Genomic DNA, 21,773 nt, shown 5'->3' with positions numbered 1-21,773 from the left:
ATAAGCGTAATTCTGATTCAAATTATTTTTTTAAAGATTTATTTATTTGGCAGACAGAGATCACAAGTAGGCAGAGAGGCAGACAGAAAGAGAGGAGGAAGCAGGCTCCCTGCTGAGTAGAGAGCCCAATGCAGGACTTGATCCCAGGAATCTGAGATCATGACCTGAGCCAAAGGCAGAGGCTTAACCCACTGAGCCACCCAGTCACCCCTGATTCAAACTGTTTTTTTAAGTATAAAGAAATTATAGGTCTATATTACTAGCAGCATTCAGTAACACAGCTGGATACAAGCTAAATACACAAAAATTAAGGTTTTCCTTTTCCAAAGCAATAACAGACCAGAAAATATAATGGGATGATAGATCATTCTCAAAATATTAAAAATATAAAATGCTAAAAATATAATTAGTAAAACAGAGGCTTGTTATTTAATAATCAACAGGATAATACAAATAATTTATTTAATGGTTACTTGACTTTTTTATACAACATAGAATCAGTGGGGTTTGCCATTTCAAAATACCTTGGAAATTATCTAGTCCAACTCCCTTATTCTCTGAAAAGGAAATTGTTACCCAGAGAATTCGGACAAACTGACCGTTTCATAAAGCCTATGAGAAGCTGGATAAAAACTGGAATCCAAATCCACTTTTCTCACTACATTTTGCTATTTTCATTAGAGGATTTGAAATGCCAAAAAAAATTATTCAAAATGTCTTTTGATTAAAGAAAAATCATTTGCAAATGCCATGGAGAATAAAACAATATGTGATTGTTTTCTTATGTACCTTAGATTGTCCTTGTGAAACAAAGGTCTACAGGGCAGAACAAATGTATTATGTTCTTCTTTCACATCAAATTGTGTGCAATTACTGCCTTTCAATAGTCATTATGCCATTTCTGAAACAATAAAACCTAGTGACCATGATGCCTGGTAGCAGATTGCAGTGTATCTCATCTGTAAGTTCCTCAACGTGTCAGTTAAAATCTTTGCATGGTTTTGAAATTATAATGGAAAATGTTCTGAATTTAAAACTATCTACCTTCATTTTAAATTCAGAACATTTAAATTTTAATTTTAATTTTAATTTTAATTCATTTCCATTTTCCACTGGGTGGCTCAGTGGGTTATGCTTCTGCCTTCAACTTGGGTCATGATCTCAGGGTCCTGGGATCAAGTCCCACATCCAGCTCTCTGCTCAACAAGGGAGCCTGCTTCCCCCTCTATCTCTCTGCCTGCCTCTCTGCCTGCTTGTGATCTCTCTCTGTCAAATAAATAAATAAAATCTAAAAAAAAAAAAAAGAACTATCTACCTTCAACCATATGAAGATTCTCCTGTATTAAACTTGTTTCCAGCATCAGCAAAGTCTCATGAAATTCATTTTCAAGAGAAAAGAAATCCATCCCTGGTTCCTAAGCCTCAGATGGCCTTTCAGTCTTGCATTTAATGACAGCCTGAGAAGAGAGAATGAAGGCTGCTGTGTCTCTACCCAGGCAGTTCTATGATAGAGACTAGAGAGATGAAGATCACTCAGGGTCTCAGATGTGATAAACAAGTAAAGACAAATTATAAGTCAGCTCTGGAAAGAATAATGCAACTAGGGAGGGATTCATTGTGGTGCAAAGCAGAGATTATTCTCAAACTCTACTAGTAAATCCCAAATATTTTGCATCAACATCTTCTACGAAAGAAAGGATGTTGTTAGTTTTAAAAGAAAAACACTGCAGTTTCTGAAAGTTTAAATCCCAAACTTTCTATTTCTCCAGAAAAGAAAAACACATATTTGAGACAGATTAAAAGTTAGGGCTTTAATACAGACCATACCATTTTCTTTTGGAAAAATTGCTTCTCTTTTTCTCTGTTCAATGGTTCAAAAGGTGAGGTCTTTAAACACATACATTAGACATCTGTTGATTTAGCTTCCTTTTCCTTGTGTTGACGTCAAGAATATCCCAAATTTCCCATGAGGAACTTCACGTCTCCAATTCTGAACCACAGGATTTAGGTAAAATTCACACACACACACACACACACACACACACATAAAAAAGACCAAAGGGAAATCCAGCTGTCATTCTCTCTCCAGTAAATTCTGTCCCTGAAGAAAACCACATACCTTCTACAGGGAGAACCCTATGTTGAAGGAGGCCATCTTCTCCTGATGGAAAACTTTCTAAACCAGAGCAGGATGCCTTCCCCACTCAGGGGCAATCACCACATCAGATCTGTTTCCACTGTCTCTCCTGCCTGCTCCCAATTCAGGAAGAACCAGACATACGAAAAAGAGAAAAATATACCTCATGATCAGTTCAAGCCTCCATCCCCACTACACTGCAGGTCCCTGAAGCCACAAGATGGAGGAGGGGCTAGAGATTAAACCAACTATGGAGTAAACCTCCAACTGGGACAAGACTAAGGTAAAAATATAGTTCAGGAATTTGCCCAAGATTTTATTAAGGGACAGAAAAGAAGACACTGACAAGGTATTACTAGAGGCAATGACTAAAAGAAATAAAAATTATTTCTTTTTAATATCCCCACTGCATTTGGCAGGTTACAAATTTTCTTTTTTACTTTTAATGACAAAAACCCTGATAGCATAGGAAAACAAGAAAAGGCCATCAAAAGGCTATAATTTTTCTTAAACCCCAGGGAGATCACAGATGGCATTAGATTTGTAGAAAAATCAGAACGGAGAACATCCCACCCCAAGAGCCCTACAGAATTCCAAAATGGAAAAAGAGCAAAACTAAGTGCAGGAGATTTATTAAAGGACTGCGTTCACAATCACAGTGACAGAAGACTAATAATCAGTGCTTGCCTAAAGCTGTGGAGACAGGGTAGACTGGATTTCAAAGAGGCACAAGGGAACTTTGGGCAGTGATGAAAACGTTTTGTTTCTTGATTGAATGGTGGTTCTATGGCTTAACAGACCATACACTTAAAATGGGTCCTTTTGTTCTTGTTTATCTTACTAGATTGTCATTAGAACTAGCAGCCTGGCTTCCTACAATTCTGACTGGTAGCAGGTTGGCTTCCTGGACTGGTTATTAGAGATAAAGGTCTGGTTTCCCGGCCAGGTTGTTGTAAGTTGTGGGTTAACGTTATATAGAGGTTATATATGTATCATTAAGTCATTGTGGTTTTGGATATTCGGACCCTCCCCTAGGAAAAGTTCATTTTTTAAAAGAGATTGAAGAGACATATTAATTTGAAAGGTATGAATCTTCTTTGGATTCTGATTCAAACAATTTAAGAAAAAAGAATTTATAAGATGAGTTGGAAAACACTAACATTATCTGGTATTTTGTAATTTTTAGGCATTATCATTGAGTTGGGGTGTGGGTATGATAGTATTACAGTTTATTTAAAAAGGAGAATCCTTATCTCTTATAGATTCTTACACATACACTAATGAAATTCTATAATGTCTCTGGCTTGCTTCCAAGTCATTTAGGGGTTAGGTATAATGAAAGGGGATATAAAGGAAATGAGATTGGCCACAATAATTAGGTAATGGATATAAGGGGCTCATTTTGCTCTTCCCTTTACTTTTTTATACACTTGAGAATTTTCATATTAAAACTTTTCGAACAACTATACACATAGAAAGAAGACCAAAAGAAAATTCAATAACATATTAAGTTGCTGAAGGTTTTTAGAATTAGCATTATTGGTGATTTCCATTATTTCCTCCATGCTCTTCTATATTATCAAATATTATTTTTTAAAAAGAAAATAAATGCCTTAGGGGTTTTCTATTTTTCCAATGTCACCCATCCTTCAAGAGCGAATTCTAGCTCTCTACCCTCCAGAGCCTCCCTTGACCTTTTCCATGAAAGATTTGCTTCTTCCACTGAGCACCTGTGAAACTTGCCACTTCCTCTAGTCATCAGCAATTGGTGTGTTTGCCAATTTGGTTATTCATTTTACCTATTTTTCTTATTGCAGTCTGGGGGGGCCCAAGACCATGGACATGTTTAATTTTTCATTAGAAGGATTCACAGGAGTCAGAATATTCATTACATTTACAGTTACAATTTATTACAGTGAAAGGATCCAGATCAAAATCAGTCAAAAAAGAACTCATAGGAGAGAGTCCAGGAGAAATCAGACATGACCTTCAGTTGTCTTCTCCCAATGAATTCATGTAGACAGCCCTTACCTCTCCCAGCAATAAAGTGTGCCAATACACACAGTGTTGGCAACCAGGGAAGCTCACCCTAGCCTTAGTGTCCAAATTTTTATTGGGGTTTGTCATTAGGCACAGCTAATCACCTTGTGTGGCTGACCTTAGTCTTCAGCTTCTCCAAACGTCAAGCTGATACCATAGGGCCTAAGCCCCACCTTCTGCCCAAAGATCATACTGTTAGTATGGACTATCTTGTATGATCCATGGTCCCCAAGGCAACAGAGACCTTCTTACAAGGCAAAATATTGCAACAGCTTAGAGGTTACCTCTACCAGGTAAAAGCCAAACCTTTCTTTGGGCAAAGTTAATCTTTTACTGAACAATTGTATTACTGAACATTTAGATTTTCAAACCCTTGAGAGCAGTAATATCATAAATGTCACAATATTCCTATAATTTGGCATGGGCCTCACACAGAGAAGAAAAATGCTTATCATGGAGGTCCTTGTCCCACAGCTGCTTGCTTAGAGATGATGGGGTAAGCATCTGTTGGAGGCTAAAAGCCAGTGGAATTACAGCTGCCTCTATCAGAAATGGGTTTGATGATGACAAACCCTGCAAAATGGGAGGAAACACCTCAGAGAATGGACTGAGAAGCGTCTGGGATGAGAATTCAAAAGGCAGGTAGGTTATAGTACTGTTTGAAGCGAGGTCCGCAGACCAGCCCCATGAGCATCACTGGAAACTCATTAGAAATGCAAACTGTCAGACCCACCCTGACCAACTGAATCAGAATCTGAATGGTAAAGCCAGAGATTTGGGGTTGACCAAGATCTCTAGGTGATTCTTATCCACACTGAAACTTGAGAAGTACCCATGTAGAAAATAGTCATGTTTTCCTGACATCCTCTAGAGGAGGGAGCAGAGAACACCTCTATGAAATAGGACTGAAGAGTTCTGAGAAGAGATGAATGTTTGGTTAGACACTTGGACACCACAGTCACTAAGGTAAAGAGAAGTCAGTGAGTTTCACAGCTGGACAGACTGAGCGGCAGGGAGCTACTCAAAACCCACATAGTTAACCAAGAAGCTAGCCAGGAACTTTATATGCTCTCATGAAAGATCAGAATGTAGAGACTTGGTAGCAAGAACAGAGAATGGATGAAGGTCTCTTAGCTTCCAAAATGAACAGTGTTGCCCCAAAGCTCCAAAGAGCCCTCTGCTATCTCTAATAAGCAACAAACTGAACTCCCACCAAGTCTAACACTCTGATCTCTGAAACTAGTAATAAAATATAAGACAAATCAAGGATGTACGTGATAAATACACTTAAAAATACTCATCAAAAAAGAAGGTGCAATGTTTTATAAATGCTAAACCACTACTTGGCCTGAACCACTATTTGGTTGAACAGCCCACTTTTCTCTCTCCTCAAGCTCAGGTTCTCATTTGTACCCAGTTTGTTAAGAAAAGTAGACAGGAGCAGGGAAATTTCCATAACAATGATCTTCTCTCACACTGAAGACACTCTTAATCAATGAGCTGACAACATAATGGACTGCTCATTAGACCCATCAAGAATAATAAGTTTCAGCCAAGTGAGGAGGCTCAGCCCAAGCCTGAAATCAAGGAAACCACAGAGGGAGATGTGAAAAAAGCCCAGAGGTTGCAACAGTTCCTCTTATAAAAGAACTGTCAGGGTGATGTACATGGCATTTTGCAGAAAATGATCACCAACTTTGCAGGGATAACAAGTTTCCTTTAGGGTTCTTTTATACAAAGAAAAATGAAAAACGAATTCAGTGTTTTGATTTGGTAGCCTAAAAAACATGCATTCGAATCTTATACATGTTTTAAAGAGGAGGTATCAGTAAAGTATTGCTGAGTAAACAAACTGTCCCAAAACTCAGTGGCCAAAATAAAAATCAGTTATTTGCTCATGCATCTGGGAGTCGGGGGAAGGGGGGGGGGTGGTTGGCTAGTGACTATTCCAGTCTGCACTCAGCTGGGATGGCTCTGTCCACATGTCTTCATGTTCCTTGGACTAGTAGATCACGGTCTTCTGATGGTGATGGTCAAGGCATTAGGCCAAATGGAAAATCACAAGATCACCTGGCCAAGGCTCAGACCTGGCACTGTCACTTCCATCTCATTCTAATGGCCAAACCAAAGAACATAGCTAAACTCAAAGTCAAGAGTCAGGGAAATGTCTTCTATCTTTGTGGAAGAAATCCAAGGCTACATGACAGAGAGTATGAACAGGGGGTGGGGCGAGAGTTGGGGGTCAATACTACAATCTACTCCAGGGAAGAACAAGTTTTCCCATAATGCATATTAACAAACTCTCCCCATATGATTGCACAAGGTATCAATTTTTTTTCCAATGATGCAACAATTTATTTAAAAGTGACAGGAATGCTTGTGGCTATAAACTACCTTTCAGCCTCATCTCCATGAATGCCCTGGCTTGCACAAACCTTCCACTAGAACCCAACTGGCCAAATTATTGGTTTCTAAATGTACCCTGTAATTCTATACCTTCTTGCCTTTACTTAGATCAGTGGTTCTCAAAGTGTGGTCCCTGGAACCAGGAGTATCAACATCACCTGAGAACTGGTTAGAAATGCACATTCTAAGTCCTTCTCCAAGACTTACTAGATGGATCAGAATCTCTGGGGTTGGGATCCAGCAATCTGTGCTTTGATAATGCACATTATCATGTGATGCATGTTTAAGTATGAAAACCAGTGGCTTAGAGTATCCTTCTCCTCCCTCCTGAGCTTGAAGAAGAGACTTAAGTCTGCTTCTCTCATTAAGCCTAGTAATAACTCTCCAGAGAATGCCCTCTGCCACTACCTCCTCTGGCCAAGATTCATCATTTCTCAAGCATTTATCATGTGTTCTGTGAACTGTTAATTACTTTTGCATATTACTGTGTCTTAACTTCCCAGCCCAACTGTAGATAGGTCAGCAGGCCATTTACCATGGAATTTAGTGTATGAAGGAAGTAGGTTCCGATCCCAGCTATGCCCTCACTCAGTGCATGGCCTTGGACAAGGGGCAGAATCTCTCTGAGCGTCTGTGTCCTCAGATGAACACAGGATTGATAACACTCACCCACTTGACAGCTACTAGATAGAGAGTACTTGACACAGTGCCTGGCCCATGGTCAGCATGGCACAAGAATTCTAGGGCCAGTACTTGGGCTTCTTCTTCTTAAGCATCTGACCCAGGATAACTGAACACATTTGACCATTCATTAAACATTTGCTCCATCTTAAATATAAACAGGATTTCATTCTCCGGACTCTCTCCCCCGAGTTCCAAGCTTTCATATGTCATGCATTATTCATTCTCACTTCCTTCTTTAGTCACAAGAGTAGAGGTCTGAAGGAGAGTCAAGGCCTTGGAACATTATGGCCAGTGAGCTCAGTCCAGTCCCCACCTGCCTATCTGAGAAATGTGAAGCAAAGACATTTACAAGCTCCAGATCTCGGTGGACGTTGTCTCCTGGCCTTGAGCCTCTTTTCAATTATAAGAGGCAGTGAGCCTATTCCTCAATTTCAGAAAGGTGGACCTATGGACATTCAGCTGTCTTATCAGTGCCATAGGACGACACAGCGATTCCCAGTATGGATGTGAACAAAATGCTGAATTACCCCAGCTAAAATCATCCCCATCAGAGAGAGGTGGACTAGAGCTTTCTGAGCTGACTCCCAGGCCTTGCTGTGTTAGTCATTGTCACCCTGTACCTTTGCTAATTTCACTTCTTTGTGAAGGCCCCAGAGGTTCCAGCTGAATAGATGGGTGACTCATCTAAGGGGACAAGGAGAATTAAAATGCCCTTAATTAGAAAGGCATTTGGATTTGTCACACCTAAGAATTTAGAGATGTAAACTCTACTTAAAAACATTATAGAGGAAAGATTTGTGAATTTAGCCATAATTACTTTCATTCCATTCTCAAGAAATGCTAATTACGAAGGTAGTTTTTGTAAAGAAATCATTATATGTGGGGGAAAGGTTTAATGACCATGCATTTGGAGACAAAGCATTCATTTGCGGGCAGATAACACAGATGCAAAAACTGTTTCTAGGGAACAACATCATTCTACTTTTTAAAAAATATATTACAGCAGCCCTGCGGGAATGTTTGCACCATGCTGAAGGATGTCCAGACACTTGGAATTGGAAGTACCAGAAAAAGAGACAGCAATCAGTTTTTCATCTCAAAGAATATACATTGGAAGTGACCGTGTCAAACCTTACCTGAATCCCTTACTCCCAGGAAGCAGTGATGGTTGAGAAATCCCCTGCCCTTTGTCCTTTGTGTTCAGAGAAAGGGATAAGGGAAAAGGACCACCCTTCTCTAGGATAGTCCAAGCCACAACTCACCTCCGCCCTCCCTCAAGGACTCCTTTATTTTATAAAATCCCAATTTTTCTCTCTCTCCTTTGAGACATTCCCCCTTCGCTGGGCATTTTCCCTATTGCAATAGCCTGAATAAAGTAATCTCAGATGTCTGGGGGACTCTGTCTTTGCTAGAAGAAAAAATAATAATTAAAAAAATAATAATAATCAAATAAAAAATATATATGTATATATATACTGTATGTGTACACACACACACACACTCATGTTTTCTCCCAACTAAAAAGTAACTGGTAAGTCGTTAAATCTTGGCGCCAGGTACAAAGCTGAACATTACATTCAATGAGTCATGTCAGTGGTGTATCTATACCTAATTTCAAACCAACCTGTTTATAATCACTTTCTAGCTGGATGTTTGGCATATGTGCACACCCCTGGGTACTGCCCATTAGAAAGCTCAGACCAGGGGCACCTGGGTGGCTCAGTCATTAAGTGTCTGCCTTCGGCTCAGGTCATGATCTCAGGGTCCTGGGATTGAGCCCCACATTGAGCCCCACATCGAACCCCACATCAGGCTCCCTGCTCAGCAGGAGGTCTGCCTCTCCTTCTCCCACCGCCCCCCGCCCCTGCTTGTGTTCTCTCTCTCTCTGTCAAAAAAATAAATAAAATCTTAAAAAAGAGAGAAAAATAGAGAAAGAAAGAAAGAAAGCTAGCTCAGACCTTAGTTTTTCTGCGACTGGGAACACTTCCTGGACTTTTAAGACCCAAGGCCTGCGGGTTAATGTCCTTCTCTGGTCTGGATGCCTGCCATCTTCTGGCTGACTTCTGCAATTGCACAGGTCACCTGCTGACAGATGTTCCAGATCAAGCCTTAGCAGCCTGAGGCTCCTCGGGGACCACTTGACTTCCCTGCCAGGCCCTGCTAATGTCTGTCTAGTGTGAAAGACAGAATTCGCAGAACAATGAAGGCAATGATTTTATTCAAGCTATTGTTACAAGGAAGATGCCCATTAATGAGGAATGTCTCAAAGAAAAGAAAGGAGCCCTGGCATTTTCTAGAGGCAAGCAGGCAAGGGAATCACCCTCCATTCTTACGGAAGTCAGGAGGAAGGAAGGAGGCGGTTCTAATCTTGAGAGAGACCACCTACAGTTAGCCCTTTCTCAGAACACAGAAAGCTGGGAGATTTTGCAACCAGCCTACTTTTGAGAAGCAGGGGACTCCAATAAAATCCAACATTGTCACTAGCATCTGAGTCCCCTACCCCCAAACTCACCAAAAGCTAAGTCCCAACTCTGGCAAGCCCCTTGCAGGCCACCGTGTGCCAGAACAAAATCAGCTACTTTTTTTTTTTTTTTAAGATTTTACTTATTTATTTTACAGAGAGAGAGAGAGATCACAAGTAGGCAGAGAGGCAGGCAGAGAGAGAAGGGGAAGCAGGCTCCCTGCTGAGCAGAGAGCCCGATGCGGGACTCGATCCCAAGACCCTGAGATCATGACCTGAGCCGAAGGCAGCGGCTTAACCCACTGAGCCACCCAGGCGCCCCGAAAATCAGCTACTTTTAAAGCAATACTTGTCAACTGTCTTACAACAATGCTTTGTTTTCTTGAGGCAACTAGACAGAGCTAATGGGCCGCCCTAATGGTTTTTCAGCAAACTAGCTTCCAGAACGCTGGCCCTTTGCCTCACAGCAGACCTAAGATGAGTCACACAAACCTGGTGTTTTGTCCCTTTCTGAAGACAGTGCTAAGGTCCGGGAGGGTCCTGACCTACCTCACCAGCCCTACACGCCCACTCTTACCCCAGAGCTTGGGAGCCTTCAGTAAATGCCGGCTGAACGAAAGCATTTTTGATATATACTTATCATTCACTCATCAAGCAGAATCATTTTTAACCACTCTCCTGCTCTGAAAATCTCCAGCCCGTCAGCTGCATTCATATCTTATATTCTGAGAAGAGACAACGACCAGCAGGTCTGTTTATGCTCCTAGGTCTCCCGCTCCCACACCTGGTCCCGGGCTTGTCCAATACACTGGGTGTCAGAACAACACTGGGGAAAGTCACTTGATATCACAGCAAGGACCAAAAGCAGAAGGAAAACAAAAATCTCCAACAAAAGTGCAGGTAGAGGCCCTACAATGGTCAGCACGGTATGACTGAACAGCAAAGCCCCTGCAGAAAACCCAGAGCTTAGGCATCTGTGAATGTTGTTAGAACAGCAGGAGAACCTCTCAAGGGGTTGGAAAGCTGCCCTTCCAGGAGGACAGCATCGGGGAGAATGTTTTCCTGTGTGGAAAGAAGGAGGCTGCCGGTAGCCCCAGCAGGCCTGAATAGGGGAGGCAGAGAGCTCCAGCATCACAGGGCCATGGAGAAGATTTTCTTCCAGAGAATACTGGAAGGGAGCCACACCTGCCACAGAAAGCCAGCTCAGCCCTTCAGCCAGGCCACAGTAACCAGCTCCTTGCGGCAAAGCAAATGACGACAGATGGAACCACGTGCCATGAGACTGAATCGGACTCAAATGACTTCTTGAACCACACAGGCTAAAGGTTATTGCCCTCACTCTGAGCAAGGAGAACTCCTAATATACTATCAGACCCCACTCTTGATAGCATTGCAGAGACGGAGGATACAAATGGGATATGGGAGGACCAGGCCACATCTGATGGGAGAACTCTGACCCCCAGCCCCTGCAGAAGCCTGCCCGGCTCAGTCGGGACCTGGCCAATGGCCACCAGCTTCCAAGTCAGGACCAAGCAAAGCAGCTGTGAGCACAGAACAGGCCGTCCTGAAATGCGCCACTTTGGCTTAAAGATTCCTTGAAGCTGGATGGAAAAGAGAATCCACAGACACAGAAAGAACTACTCCCAGAGCTTCCCTTATGGACTAAAGGCAGAAACTTCTGAGAAATAAGGACTGTCCTAATCCCCCTCTCCCAGGGAAGTTTTATTGCCATACAAGACAGAAATGTGGTGCCAAGATAGATCTGCTCAAATAACTTCATATTTCATTTGCTTCCTCCCCAAACTTACCGGCTACAGTCGGCTGCCCTTGGAAGCCAGAAAGGCTTTTCCTTTGTCCCATTACTTCTCTGCACAAGTATTGTTCTAACGGCCCCTTTTGAGCTGCTCATCATTGAGATTCCTCCTGTGTGATGTGTGCGGCACGCATTAATAAACTGCTTTTCTCTTGTCAATCTGTCTTTCGCTAGTCTAATTTACAACGACCCAGCGGAACCTATGGTGGGGAGAAGAGAAAGATTCTTATCCCTCCCCAGTGTACTTGTCTATCGGAGTCGTTAGGAGAACCGATTTTGTAGGTGTGTTGGGAGGATTCGGAGAGTTGTGCCCCAGGTCAATGCCAAGCACATAATAGCACTTTGGTAAGTTTGCTATTGCAAACGATTGCTATTTTAGGGCTTGTTAGTCTCAGCTCATACTGCAGTCACTGTCAGAAAGACCACGGCCAAAGCACGCTTTTGAGTTCTGTGTATTCGCACACTTGGACCAGCGGGACCCTACTGGGCAGGTAAAACTCTCTCGAGAGGATTCCTTACGTACGCGGTGACGCCCACTCTGAACACAGGCCTCCTGAAGTCATCTCAGTTTGATACAATTCTCTCTAGATGTGCTCCACGTCACTTACCATCTAGAAAGTGAAAGCACAGAAAGTCCGTCCCCGGGTGGCCGAGTGGGATCTGCAGTTAGACACAGGGAACGGGGCAGATCTGCTGGCCAGAGGGAGAAGGTAAAATGCTCTGCATGTGTCCGAGAGTGACGTGTTCTCATCGGTGACAGGTGCTATTATGGGTGCAGCGGCCTCCCCACTCCAAGTAACAGTACGTGGACGTCCCGGGACCTCAGAATGTGACCTTATTTGGAATTCGAGTCTTCGCAGATGCAGCCGGGTAAGATGAGGTCACCGCGGAGTCCAAGGGGTCCCTACTCCAACCTGACTGATGGAAAGGAGAAACTTGGCCACAGACACACACAGGGAGAAAGCCATGTGAGGACTGCAGTTTTGCTGTCACAGGCCAAGCAACTCCTGGAAGTCTGGGGAGAGGCCTGGATCAGACCTGCCCTAGAGCCTTCAGGGGGGCCGGCCCCACCGTCCTCTGGAGGGCAGACTTCTGATACCGTCCTGTTGCTCTAGGTTACCGGTTCACAGCGCTGGGTTACTGGCAGCCTTAGCAAACTAATGCATGTGTGGAAGAGCTGGGCGACCACACAAGGAATCTACACCGTCTGACACCCTGTTCTACTCCAACACAGAAAATTAATAAAACAGGAAGTAAAGCTTGCCACCAGCCCTTAATTCACTCCATAAAGCAGGACTTCCTACTCAGGAAGCGTTAATGGGAGTGGGCCCTGATACAGCTTTGTGGGAGTGCACTTTGACAGTAACTGTCGGTAAGAGGCCCATATCCCTGGGCACAGGAATTTCATTCACAGGACTCAATCCTATATACTTAGTGGCATTAAATGCACAAAGATATTTAATTCAGCGTTTGTCAATAACAGCCCAGATGTGGGAGAAAAAAAAGGGGGGTGGGAGACTTTAGGTCCTTCAGTAATCATGACCCATCCGCAGAGAACAATGGGCAAAGCTTAGCCATTCCTGGGTCAATCTCCATACTACTGATGGAAAACTTTCCAAGCCTCACTATCAAGAAGGGGGAATAGCAAATTATACTTCAGTAAGCGAAATGGGTAACAATTCGTGTTTTTAAAAATAGTAACAAGAAAAGCAAATTATACTTCACTAGGTATAATGCGGAACAATTCATGTTTTTAAAAAACAGGAACAAGGGGGGCACCTGCGTGGCTCAGTTAAGCGTGTGCCTTCTGCTCAGGTCCAATTCCAGGATCCTGGGATTGCCTCCGGCATCACAGGCTCCCTGCTCAGTGGGAGCTTCTCAGTGGGAGTCTGCTTCTCCCTCTACCCTTCCCCACTGCTCATGATCTCTTTCTCTCTCAAATAAATAAATGAAATCTTTTTTAAAAAACAAAAAAAAAAAAACTGTAACAAGGGCTTAAGGATGGAGGGGAAGGGAAGGAGGCTTGACTCTGAAAGCGTAGCCCAAGGGAGATCTTTGTGGGAAACGAGCAGTTCTGTATCCCGACTGTGGGAGTGGTCCCAGAAATCTACACAGGTGATCAAATGACACTGCATTGTACTGATGTCGATTGCCTGATTTTGACATTGGGGGTGAAGGAGCAGAAAAAATTTTCCTTCTTCCTTTCTAAAAGGCTCTTTGGGGGTCTAATAATTAAATTGATAAAGACAGATTAACAGGAGAAACGTTGTATACATATGGAAGCCCTATAAAAATATAAGACTCAAAGAAGTGACCAAAGCAGGAAGCTTTTATACCTTTTAGACAAAGAAACAATACATTTGTGAAGAATGGCAAGACAAAGGGGTTTAGGCTTGGAATAGTAAATTAGTGAAGAAGTAACCACGGGTGTTTATACAACCTTCTCAGCCATAAATTCCCTTTCTCTGGTGATAAGGATGCCTTCTACTCTCCGGTACAGAGAAGGGATCTTTCACAGGGGAGATTTATTTCCTGCTTTCAGGGAGACAAAGGAGGATCAGAGTAACCTTGCACGGCTGTTTCTCAAGTAACTTTAATTCACAATAATCACTATGTCGATATCCGGGGGTGGCATATTCTATTCCCCTTCAGGGGAAACTGCGCTAAGGATATAAAGGATCTCTCTGCACAGTCTCTTCAACTTCCTATGAATCTGTGGTTATTTCAAAATGAAGACTTCTAAATAGAAGCATGGAATAATAAAAGATTATGTAGAACACTGGAAAAGAGTAAAGTGATGATATGTGATATAAGTATAAATAACATATATAAATATACATGTGTGATATAAAAAGTGATGCGTGTGTGTATGCATCCACGTGTGGATAGGAGAGTCTATAAATGCAGAGGGAGCCGAGAGCACAGCCTGGATTGTTGACATTCCTGAGTCTGGGAAAGGAATGGAATCGGGAGAAAGAAAGATGACTTACACTATACCTGTGTCAACTTTGGTACTGATAGAATATTTTACAACAGGAGCACCTGGGTGGCTCACTGGGTTAAGCCTCTGTCTTTGGCTCAGGTCATGATCTCAGCGTTCTGGGATCGGGTCCCCGCATTGGGCTCTCTGCTTGTCAGGGAGCCTGCTTCTATCTCTCTCTCTCTCTGCCTACTTGTGATCTGTCTGCCAGGAAAATAAATAAAATCTTAAAAAAAAAAAAAGAATATTTTACAACAAAACATGTAGTATTTATGTAATATTTAAAATTACTTTTAGGGGCACCTGAGTGGCTCAGTGGGTTAAGCCTCAGCCTTTGGCTCAGGTCATGATCTCAGGGTCCTGGGATCAAGCCCTGCATCGGGCTCTCTGCTCAGCACGGAGCCTGCTTCCCCCTCTCTCTCTGCCTGCCTCTCTGCCTACTTGTGGTCTCTCCGTCTGTCCAATAAAAATAAATAAAATCTTTTAAAAAAATAAAATAAAATTACTTTTAAAAAAAGAATTGTTCTTTTATAGAACATCCTTTGTCCATCTGGGAGGGACAATACTGACTAAACCATTTTTGTCTTCCATTCTAGAATTCAAAATAAAGAAAGGTAAGAAGGGGTTTTGGAGGGGATACCTGAAATTGAAGAGTATCACTTTACACATCAGCTATTTGGTGAACCACGGGGTTTTATCTGTCCCACAGGGAGGAGATTCAACACAATAGAGAAGGTACTGGGCAAAGAGGCCCCCAGGCTTATCATTAGCACATAGGCCTCTACCCCAGCCTCTGTGGACGGGACTGGAAGAGATTATGCTGAGTGAAATAAATCAAGCAGAGAGAGTCAATTACCCCAGTCTCTGTGATCAGGAACTGCTTCCAGCTAAAGCTTCCCAGTGTGTTTAGGGAAGAAAGTGTTTGCTAAACAAAACAATACTATAAACAAGGAAAAAGAGAACTTGTTTTGATCTAGTTGGAAAAACTGGAGAAACTCCTGAAGCCAATTGCCTACAAAGAAGAGTAGGGGGTCCGTGTAAGAGAAAAATATTACAATCACTCCCTTTCTCTTACAAATCAGTGCTGGGGGTAAAGAGGGTAGCGAGATGGAGGGGGCCAATGTCCCACCCAGGAAAAACCTGCATTGGAAGGACTGAGTCTACTCCACACAGACCTTACAGGAAGCCTCTCTTCTTCCTGTGCCCTCTGGCCTTGAAAGGCCGCAGAATGCGCCACTCCGAAATCTTCCTCTTCTGCACACGAATTATTTTGAGCTGATCATTTGGAGAAACTGCAGACACAGGAGAAGCTCTGAAAACAGAATTGAAGTCACCCTTTTGTGAGGAAAATAGACATTAAAAAGGGGGCCTGTACAGAAGAGTTTTTCCCAAAAAGAACTTGTTCTCCCAGGAGACTGATCAGCGAACTTTGTTTACCAAACATTTCCTCCACTCACTTTGCCGTGAGCTGCCTTCCCTGCCTCGAAGCTCCACACCCCCATCCCTTTCCTTAGCTCAGCCTTAACTGTCTGGCTGCCTGTGGAGTCTCTTCTCTTTGTGGGGTTCCCATATGGTCGTCTTCTACATGCACAATTAAACGTGGGTGTTTGGGGGTTTTGTTGTTTTTTTTTCACCTGTTCATCTGTCTCTTGTCACAAGGGGGTCTCAGCCAAGAATGCAGAAGGATGGAGGGGAAATGACCTTTCCTGCCCTACAGTGTGCTCCTATCAGGGTCCCCACAGACCTGGCACCCCAGGTGTCCTCGTGGGCAGGGGGGAAAGGAGCAATATGGGAACGGCCTGCCTCCTCTCCCCAGGGGACTTACCAGGAGTTTGGGACAACTCCCCCACCATCGGAGTGAGTGTGTCTTGGCCAGCCTTGTGCTTCTGCCACATATGTCTCTTGGGATGTTTGCTCGGGGAAAGGGTTATAGTCACTCAATCTGATGCTCAAGCCCATACAATCACCCTCTTCACCCCCAACCCCATCACCGCCCCTTATCACAGCTGAGAACAGTCCTCCACACTTCTATGGGTAAGTCAAAAGGAAGGACCCCCAAACCCCTGTAAAATAATGCCAGCTTTGGGCTGTAACAACTTGATGCTGTATCACCTACTTTCTCACGACCTCAACCATCAGGATTGGCCAGAATTTCCCTTTCGCAAAATTGGACTTTCTAGGAGGAAAACAAAGGAGCAGGTTCTGTCCCCTCCCATCCCTCTTCTCTTTTTTTATGTTATTTCCCCCTAATGACTTGCTGCATCTTGTGGGAGGCTGAAAATCCTCAGAACAACTCCGATTAGTGAACCAAAAGATAGCTTTCCCTGGATGCACAGGACATCTTCACCAGTAGGAGTTGAGATAGACAAGTGGCTGAGCTAGGGAAGGACTGAGTATCAACTTTTCCAGAAAAACTGAGTATCAACTCTTAGAAAGCCAGAATTACCATTTTTTAATAGACTTCTTCCAACTTTTTCTTTATAATCATTAAAAGATGTATTGAGCACCAACTGGATCTATGCCACATTGGTCCCTAAGGTGTGGCCTTTGCCCTTACAATTTCTTTTAATTAAGGTACAGTTCACATGCCATAAAATTCAGTATGGCACCTCTAACTTCTAACTACGACTGTTACGCTAACCAGCTTGTACAATGAATTCAGTCATTGAGTTCCCCAAAGCTATACTTTGCAACCAAGACATTTTAAAGAAGATTAAAAATGGGTGCCTGGGTGGCTCAGTGGGTTGGGCCTCTGCCTTCAGCTCAGGTCATGATCTTAGAGTCCTGGAATGGAGCCCCTCATCAGGGTCTCTGCTCTGCAAGCAGCCTGCTCCCCTGCCCCCCCACCCCGTCTCTCTGCCTGCCTCTCTGCCCACTTGTGATCTCTGTCTGTCAAATAAATAAATAAAATCTTTAAAAGAAAAAAAGAAGAAGAAGAAGATTAAAAACAAGATACAATGCGTAAAGTCAGTGACAACGAAGACGGCACTGAAGCCTGCCGAGGCTCCCCCAGCTGGCCCCTCTTCCGCCCAGCCTCATCTCGGGCCTTCTTCCAGGGTCTCCTGGCCCGCTGCACAGGTCTGCCCTCGGCTCCCTCCCCATCAAGACTTTCCTGCCTCAAACTTTGCTCTTGTCATTGCCCCAGCTTCCTCCTGGACCTCTGCAAGGCCAGGGCCTTGCTCAAGTCACAGCCTAAATGTCCCCTCCTTTTGCTCTTTTAAGGTAAAAACCTCCACTCCTGTGTCATTCTATCTCCCTCCCAACCCTTAGCACAACTTGCAATATCTTTTAATTTATTCATTTACAGAGCTAGTCTCTGTCTTGGGCCCCCCAGAAACCAAGCTCCATGAAGGTACAAGTCTGTCTAGATCATTAACAGTATGGAGAAGGTCTTCAATAATTCAAAGAACAAATGAACCTACTTTCAATGTTTTCCTAGCTAAGACTGACATAAAATGCTGGAGCTTTGATTACCCATGACCTGTGTTGCTAGAACAGACCCAGAATTGCTTTCTGAGGAAAGTTTTGGCCCTTCCTTCTCACATATGCAACTACCACCCACCTCCACTGGGCAGGTGGACCAGCCCTCAGCTCAGGCACAAGTCCTGCTCCGACTCCCCAGTTTGCTTAAAAGGAAGCACACCCTTCCCCCATCCCGCTCTTCGTCAGAGGACAGAACATTAGACTTACTGCCAGCCTATACTTAGCCGCGCTCACTTAGCTGCAAGAAACAGTACTGATGGGGGCGCCTGGGTGGCTCAGTGGATTAAAGCCTCTGCCTTCGGCTCAGGTCATGATCCCAGGGTCCTGGGATGGAGCCCCGCATCGGGCTCTCTGCTCACTGGGGAGCCTTCCTCCTCCTCTCTCTCTCTCTCTCTCTCTCTGCCTGCCTCTCCACCTGCTTGTGATGTCTCAAACAAAATAAATAAAATCTTAAAAAAAAAAAGAAAGAAAAGAAAAAAAAGAAACAGTACTGGTGGAGAACATGCCGTCCTTCCTTTTCTTTAACTTTAAATGCAACCTTTGGAGTCCGCCAGACCCTTAGAAAGAATAATTGAACCATTTTTGCTTCCCATACAAAAGTTTGTGCTAAACTATATTTTTTTTAACACATTGTTGACCTACATTGGAAGATGCTATGAGAAACAACCTAGGAAGCTCATTATCACATATTATTATATATTCTATCCGAATGGTTTTGAAGATATTATTTGCTACATCGCACTGGGCTTCCTATTGAAGACCCACAGGAGAAATTCCTCATCTCTCGGTAGCAAGAATAGCCCTTCTCCGAACCACTGGTTAGTTCTTAAGCTTTTTCACGCTAGGAATCTTGTTCATTCCTGTGCTTTGGAGATTAAGAAGCTCACAGCCACACATTTGGGGTCCTATCTTGGGCACTTTATATACTAACCTTACTTAGGCTTTTATCAGATGGTCCATACCCTTACTTTCTTTTGACCCCAATAACTTTACTCCTTTTTTTATCTTGTTAAACTAAACATACTAGAGGAGGTTTCATATCTTTTCTGGAAGAAGGCAGGAAATCTACACAAACAGAGCCAGTATTTTGGCAGCCTGCTACCTTGTTACACAAAAACTGAGCTGTGGGGTGCACTGGGGTGGCCTGACTTAAAATACAGACCTGGTAGCATTCCCAAAGTTTATTTCTGAGGTTCCTAGGGTCACCCCCAGGACTGCTGAGACTCAACCCCAGAAGGAAGTCCACGGGATGATCTGCTGGAGGACATGTTCCATGCTGCCAGGAACAAAGAAAACACACAATGGCCTCCAACTTGAGCACCAAGCCAAACCCATTAGGTTGGATGCCACGAGTTGGAGCTGTTCCTTTGCAACAGAGCTGCTTCTTCCCCAGCAGCTTTGTTTCCAGTGTGCTCCAAATGCAGACCAACCCTCTATTCCATTCATCAATGCCACAATCCCATCTCTTACCTCATTGCCCTCCAGAGCCCTTCTGCTCAAGTCCATTACCAACACACCCATAAAACCCTCAGCCTCTTCTCAGAACAGTTCATTCTTATCCCTCCGGGAATCAGATGGCCTCTAATCATACCCCTTCCTTGAAGCCAAGACCACCATCTGAGAAAGGTCAGGGGTGCCATTAATATAGATGATAATGTGGTACAATGATCGTTCTATGTGACCATGAAGAGACAGCCCTGGCTGCAGTTTTTCCTTCTGCACTGCACATTCCACAGAGCCTAGAGATGCTGAAGCTCTTGGGGAAAGAGACTCCAACAAGAGACTTTACCATCCCTTATGGTTTTTCACCTATTACCCTCCTGGTCACTCCCGCCCATGCACTGATGGCTTTTGGCATATGTCATGCTCCCTTCCCCTTCTTGCCACTGTTATCATTATTCCTGGTGATTTCAACATCCACCTGGATGACCCATTCCACACGCCGACCATCCCTTGGTTTCACAGCCTTGGCGTCCGTCGTCTTTTCCTTTTCCAGATCAGAGCTTCAACACTGGAATCGTCACCAGTAGCGGTGCCAGATCAAATATTCTCAAAGTCAGACCTCCAGCTCTTTAACTGTCCTCTTTCCATTCACCTTCTCTAGCACTTTCTCTCTCCAGCCAAGGTAGTCATTGCGCCCACCATTTTTCCACAATCCAGAGCCCTCATTCTGTCCTCACGTCCTAATCCATGTACACCCCAGAGGCGGGTACTAGAAACACTCTCTTGCAAATAGTCTTAATGCTTTGGTTGCTCTTTCCTCCCACTGTGCTCACCTAGCAGAACCCAACCCTGTTTAACCCAAACATATAATGAAATATTTCCAGAGAAACTCACATGGCTGGGATGACTGGACTTGCTTCAGACTTTTATGACCACAAATACCAAATGTGCACGCAATGCTGACAGGCATTCATCTACGCTTCCTGAATGATTGTGCTTTCCCATTCTCTGGAATTACATCAACCAAGTCAATCCAGGCCATAAGTGAGAATCTTTCCCCAGACTCTGGCTGGCCACCAATAATCACTCGTATTTTGCAGGCCAGTGTGGAACCATGGCCCCTTCTGCATTTCTGGGGCTCCTTGGGGGCATCTCACATATGCTCTTGTACAGTCTTCTCAACATTATTCTCTTCACCCTCCTCTCACTGATATCTGCTTTCTAAAAACACACTTGAGGAGGCACCTCCCTGTGGCTGGCCACTGATAGGTTACCGTCCAAATAACACTGTAGTGGAAATGTGTCTTGTCTGTTCAGGGGCCCTCCCCCAACCCCTGCAGTGCTGAGAGGGCTGTAGTCAGAGTATCCAAAGACATGACACTGAGCACTTGACCCGGACCCAGCCCATCAGGGAATCCCGCTCCCCAGCAACAATGACTGGTGCAGGAATGGTCACTGACCCAAGCCCAGTGACTCAGAGTTCTTCTCTGTAAATAATAATGAATATGCTACCTTGGAAAGATATACATCTGGAAAACTGGTAGCATGTTTCCTTAAAAGTAGGGGAAACCAAGGTGCCTGGGTGGCTCAGTCAGTTGGGTGACTGATTCCAGGGTCCTAGCATCAGGTCATGATCCCAGGGTCAGGATTGCAGGGTCCTAGGATCAAGCCCCGCATCGGAATCCCTGTTCAGTGGCGAGCCTGCTTCTCCCTCTCCCACTCGCCCTGCTTGTGCTGTCTGTCAAATAAATAAATATATAAATGATCTTTAAAAAGGGAAAAAAGTAGAGGAAAGCCTTTGTGAGGAGGCCTATAGCCAGAGAGATGGAGAACCCAAGTACCATCATGAAGGTCCTCGTCCATCCCCACCTGAAGATCCGTCCCTGGACTAGGCAAGTCGTTAGTCCCCCTTGGTGCTCAAGCCAATTTCATGTAGGTTTCTTCTATTTGTAACCAAAACTGACTATAAGAGAGTTAGTTGTCCATACCAAGAATGCCATCACCTGGTGCTCTCAGCAATGCTCCCTTCCAGGAGCCAAGTTGGCCGAAGCTGCCTGGAGTTTTTACCATGCCCGAAACACACTGCTCCATGCAGGCGAGGAAAGGATACCCTGCTCACTGTACCACATACTGAAGTGCGACCTGCTGCCCAGAAGCTCACCAGTTCCTACACCCTCTGCCAGCAGCCCCGCACTCGACAGGTGACACCAAGTTCTGGAACCTGAAATGCAGGCAGATATGCAAGGCATGAGCCTGCCTTCCTCCTCAATCCAGGCTTTCTCTGAGCTCCACTACAAATATCTCTCCTCCCTCCCCTTCCAATCGA

This window comes from Neovison vison, chromosome 2 (genome assembly GCF_020171115.1).
Source record: "Neovison vison isolate M4711 chromosome 2, ASM_NN_V1, whole genome shotgun sequence".
In the NCBI taxonomy this organism is placed as follows: Eukaryota; Metazoa; Chordata; class Mammalia; order Carnivora; family Mustelidae; genus Neogale; species Neogale vison.
This window is presented reverse-complemented; position numbering follows the sequence as displayed.